The sequence below is a fragment of the Sprattus sprattus genome (genome assembly GCF_963457725.1).
Source record: "Sprattus sprattus genome assembly, chromosome: 7".
Taxonomy (NCBI): Eukaryota; Metazoa; Chordata; class Actinopteri; order Clupeiformes; family Clupeidae; genus Sprattus; species Sprattus sprattus.
In genome coordinates, this window is record NC_137926.1 from 26536372 (window position 1) to 26542371 (window position 6000).

At 41.6% G+C, this 6000-nt stretch overlaps 1 protein-coding gene across 1 annotated transcript in view; it reads right to left on the reverse strand.

Annotated features, from left to right (window-relative positions):
• peak1 (pseudopodium-enriched atypical kinase 1) overlaps window positions 1-5696 on the reverse strand; it is a 102853-nt gene extending 97157 nt beyond the window's left edge. Inside the window, exon 1 of the mRNA XM_080842348.1 lies at window positions 5581-5696. The gene's annotated coding sequence lies outside the window, so the exon portion shown is untranslated. The remainder of the gene's footprint in view (window positions 1-5580) is intronic.
• Between the last annotated feature and the right edge of the window lie 304 nt (window positions 5697-6000).

Here is a 6000-nt window from a genome sequence, read left to right on the forward strand (position 1 = left end):
ACCATTCAGTGAACGGAGCTCAGGAGAAAAACACTGTGACATCATGGAATAACATCTCTGGCCAGTTGAGGTGATCACCAACCAAACTCTAAAGCAGCCATTTGCTATCAGAAACATATGGGTTGAGGTAAAAACATTTCTGGCTAAAATCTCATTATATTCTGAAAGTCAGGTACCTGCAGAAGATCTGATTTACTCTTGACTATGAGAAAAACACTTTTTGTCATGAATAACCAGGGCAATATCCTTGAGGGAATTGTAAAGGACGCTGAGGAATTTGAGAGATCATGCCAGGAGGAAGACGAAGAAAAAAAAGAAAAGAAAAAAAAGGACAGAGGGGATTTTTTCCCTGCCCGGAATGTTTCCTGGATAAGATGTGAAGTGGGAATAAGGAATGAGAGGTTAGGCTTACCTGCTACAGTCATCACAACTATGATACACAAAAGCTAAGCAGCAGCTTCACCTGAGCCAAACAGGCAATACACGCAAGCCAAGGCTTCCAAGACTTGAGGACTCTTGCAGAGGGTTCTGCCTCCCCCTTGCCCTACCTACTACAAATCTGAACGTCAGCAGTGCTGGATCATGGGGGTATATTTAAACCTGTCCGAGTGATATAGGAGATTCTCTGAGTGGCACGGAGCGAAAGGTGTGCACTGCTTCAATGGACCCCCTGAGGCGGAGGGCTCTGCGGGGCTATGACAGCAGACGCCCCAAAGTCCAAGCTCGCGGTCTCAAAGCCTTTTTCTAGCGCTGCCAGACCTGTCACTCTTGTCTCACGCAATGAAAATAACATTGTCATCACCACCTTTACTGTCCACGCACCCGGCAGCCAAAACAAGAGCCATCCACAGACACCCATGTGGAGTGCCTGGGCACTTTTAATTCGGTCTCTGGTTTCTAGGTTGAGCAACGTATGGGAGTCAGGAGGATCACAGCTGTGTACTTTTCAAATGCAGTGCAAAAAAAACAAAAACAAAAAACAAAACAAAAACAACAAGCACCTCCCTCTCCAGTTCCCAGATAGGCCATAACGCTGTAGGCATTTCTTACATTGGCATCATCCCGAGATTTTGTTTCTTTCACATCCATTTCTACTGTGGAACTCAGCAGAATAAACATGCATATATAATCATGTTCCGCTGTGTTTAGATGAAGCAAATACCCATTATGTCAGTTTGAAAATGGTAGCTAGAGGTTTCTTGCTGTTTGACTATGTGTCTAATTACTAGAGACGAGGCCAAACTCTGGAGTGGTTTCTCCATTCTCCTGTCTCATCAGCCTGTTAAGCAGCAGGAATGGAGAAAAAAAATTCTTTGGAATGTAGAGTTTGCTGGGGCAGATACTCAATCCAATCGTCAAAAAAGAGATCTCATTTCACATTCGCCTAGAGCAGTGGTTCTCAACTGGTGGATAGCGAACCAAAAGTGGGTTGTGGAGTCATTCTGAAAAGGGTCGCAGAGTTTGTGTTGCTTCTGAACTTCAATGACATTTGTAGGAAATATATGAACAGTAGTTTTTGTTTAGTAATGGAAACAGCTGAGTCTCTGCAGTTCTCATGCCTCAAAGGGAAAAGGGAGCTCTAAGAGAGAGACAGAGAAAGTTCTGCGTGAGCGGCATAGAGATGCATAGCTTACAGTATGAGGGTCCGAAGAGTCGGCTGGAGTAGTGCTGTAATATGACCAGAGAGTTTCGACCTACTAGCTGTCTACGGAGATGCCACTGGTAGGCTAGTTAAATCTCTGTGTTAGAATTCATAATTCTGTTAGAAAAAGTAAAACATTTAGCTAATTACTACAGGCCTTCTGCTGGGTAATGTATTTTATGTCATTATTGGTAAACATGTGACTCAGACTATGCAGTTTTGTATGTGGGAAAGAAATCAACATGTTTGCTTGTATATTGAGCTAATTTGATGACGTGAAGTTTTAATCATTAAATAGGGCAAGAAGTAAAGCAAATACTCTCCAGATAACTTGAAAAAATGTATCTGATGCCAGACTCTATCTGATGCCAGACCCTTCTTTTATCCCTGCATTCATAACACAATAGCATATGTTTATGTTTATATTTATATGGTAATTTGTTGGATTTAATTCTATCAAATGTGGGTCACAATATAATGCCCATAGGAAATTGTGGGTCCCAAAGCCAGACCAGTTGAGAGCCAACAGCTTAGAGTGATCCAACTATTTTAAAGAAATATTTGAGTTATCTTAATAAAAACACATCATAAGGCAAGGTCCTTTTTTTCAGCCAAAACACAGGGACTAATCTTGGACATAACGCATACAGTACAGATATAGCCCCAGATATAGATACATTCTTGGCTAATATTGTAACAATGAGGGCAAGCCCATAAAACAGAGGGATTTTAGAGGAGGGGTGAGAACATCTCTTACTACCCAGTAACATGATTGTTGAAATCATTCAGATGTCCTGAAACGCTTAGACTTTAAACGGTGCAAATTATGCCTAATCAAAAGGACCAATCTGAACATTCAATGAATATTACATAATATGTCAAACATTGCACATGGAAGAAGCTGGTCTAGTTCACATGCAAACATTTGATCACTGGCTTTAGATAGAGGACAAGATTTGCACCACTGCTTCATAGTGTTAGTGTTTGTGCATCTGTAGTTTATGGTTTCAGGGATAGGCAGTTTACCATGGCAACCAGGATATTCAGACTCCACCTCCCTTTAACCTAGTCTTTAAAGCTATGACCTCTGCCCTTACTAACATCAAATAAATGGGTTCACGTAAAGGCATCCATGTGGTCTGGCTAAAGTGCAGGTCACTGGGTTTATGGAGAGGCTCAGGTTCTAGAATCGCATGCATTACTACAATGGCAGGTGTTTTAGACACAAGGCTATAAGTCCATCTTATCTGATCCATTGAAATTATTCAAGATTTGACTGTGACTGTGCACTAATAGCAGAATGCATCAGCTAGTATAAAGTATACAAATAAAGTAGTATCATTAATTACTATCATTACTACAATGTCATAACAGATGTTAGAGATATTTAGGGGGTCTGATGTGTGGTGTGAGAGCCAGATGCTCCAGGTCTTCTCTTAGGAGTAATTGGAGCTGCCACTGCATCTGCTGATCTCATGTTCCACACGAGATGATGAGTGCGTGGAACATCTCTGCACGAGGGTGGCCTGTAGGCTACACCTCCATCAACCCCTTCTCCTCACCGCAGGCCTTTAAGTGCCAAGCTCCCACCATCCAGCCTCTAGCTCTTCAGCGGCTTGTGGAGCCACATTAACACTTCAAACATGAGGAGGGCAAATCTGGGGGTTGTCCCTCCACCGCTGGCGAAATTCACTGTGACAATCAATGTCAGGCTGTAATACAGCTTTTCAGGAGTGGTGGTATGCTAAGGGAAGGACTAGTACAATATTCCACTTCAAAGACCTCAGTTCTACTTCATGCAAATGATTGTGGCAGAAAGGACATTTATTCTAGGAGGCTTGCATTATAAATAAGCCTTAGACAGTTTGGTGCCACTAATTCATTATGACACATTTTTGTGGGTTTCGCTTTATTGCCATTGGGCATTATTTAATTTCAACTATCAATTTAGGTACAAGCAAGGTAAAAAGCATGATTTGTTTTTGTAAACAAGAACGGCTGGTTGTACCCAAGGACCTCCAACCTTTAAATCCAGACCTGTGAATGGACTCCAATATGCAGATACCCATTTCCTATAAGAATATTCATAGAATCTGGATTTCTTGGGTGAAGCTAAAATGGCATATATGCTTTTGTCTTTTGTCTATTGACTTTAATGGGAACACTTTCGCAAACTTTTAGGACAAGTCACTGTCCTCGCTGCTCGAAAACTCACTAAAACACTTAACACTTGACCAATATGTCCTGCTTCATCCAAACCCTTATTAAGGTATTGCTTAAAGAAAATGTCCTTTTCATTATTTCAGCTTCTAGTTTAAAGAGAAACCATTTTATGTTTTTTGTTTTTTTTCTATGTGACTTCGACTCTGTCCTCTGCCTCTCCTGCCACTGGCCTGCCCCTGTAGCCTGCCCCCTCCAGGCCTCTGGGTCACACCTGTTCTCCAGTTCTGACTGAGGGGAAGGGAAGAGTTCAAAGAGCAGGGTGTCACATAACATTTCCTCAACAAGATCACGGAGGGCTCCGAGCAATTCAACAAAGAGGAGAACATATATGTGTCAGACAATAAACAAACAAATGACGAGGTTCTGGTGTAGCTCTCGTGTTTCAGACCTTCTGACAAGAGTTCTCTGGTTTTGGGGTACATGTGTCACAAAGTTTTTTGTGTTTGTTTGTTAAGGACAGAATGTGGAGATAACCGACAACTAGACCTACCACTGACCACACTTATAAAAAGGAGGTTATAAGCAGCAGAATCCTACCACAGGAAGGGCCAGAATAATGGATTTTCCCCAGAGGCAGAACAGCAAAATCATGCCAAATTCTTTCGAACTGAAGATTGATGGCACACTGTGAGGGTCCACATTCAGATTTGTGATGTGCAGATATTTAACAGACTAAATCTACTACTCTGTAATGCTGCAGAATAAACGGAAGTGTGTGCGGCAATAAAGCTACTCATTCCTGATGGTTTGCTCAAACTATTTGTGAGATCACATAGCACTTGCTTGATCAGTGTCTGAATACCCTGTAGTGGAGAAATGGTTGAAGGAAGTGGAAGTCGGACTGGAAGTCAGGATTCAGTTGAGCAATATTTATTCAGTAACAACACCCAGTGGCACGTGCGGAAAACCGTACACGCTACAACATATCTAGCCTACATGCTTTGAAAAAAATGTTTAACACAGGATTGATACATTGTATCGAAATTGTATGCTGGTTACTTTTGACATGACGCGTCTGTTTTACTCCTCAACCAAATCATTTTTCTCTCATCCCCGTTCAATACTTGGCTCAGTTCAGGCAGCTAAGTGATGTGCACACAGTCACACATACATATCACGGCCCTGTCATAGAGTATTGACGTAGAAGTAGGCTACAGATGATGCATGACACAATTGTATTGTCCGACAGTATGCTACAAAATAAAACTACGTGCATTAATCATCGTGGACCTCATTTTAACATTCTTTTGTTGATTGACGTCACACCATAAAACAGGGCGAACGAAACTTGATTAGACAGTGTCAATTCAGAAGCAGTCCAAATCTGTGTAACGGACTATCACATTCTTATCTAGGTAACAGGCTAATTCAAATGTCTTGTCGGACGTCTTGTGTATTTGCTATAGCCTTACTTTACAGTATTGAATACCCACGAATGTTATAATTCTGCTATTAAATGCTATCGCGTTGTTGCAGGTAAACTTTTAGCTAGCTAAGTGACTTCGGTGTGCACCAAAGAAGAACTGCTACGAAACGAAATATCTTTACTAGCAACAACAGTCAGATAATATAAACAAAGCAAAAATGCTCGTGATACAAGGACACAAAAATAGAATACACCCTCGGTTTAGTGTAACGGCTACATTTAAACTTTCCTCTGAATTAAAGATATACGCCTGTCTTCAGACTGGGAGAACTGGAACTTTTTTCCTTACCGTTATCGGTTTTGTGCTCCGTCACATTCCTTTAAACTCTTGACACCATCTTAATCCGATCACGATGAGCTGTCCTGCAATGGAAATGTCGAATCCGCGGAATATTTTAATGGTTGGTAAAAGTAATCACGCGTCGCTGGTCTCGCACACTTTAGCTCTCAGCCGCAGCATTTCCAGCCATTCGCGTGGACGCGCGCATACGTAGCTAAGGGCGGTCTCTAGTCTCAAGTGCTGGTAAGCAGTTCACGTAAGAATGTCGGACACGCGCATCGTTCATATGAGATACAAGTTCAGAGGTCCAGATCCACTAAGCGCAGTAATGTCTTAAGCATTCTTTACTCTTTTAACTTTATGGCATAACCCTTACCATCTTTGTTCTGAGATGTGTTGTGGTCATGATTATTAATATAAGGTCAGAGT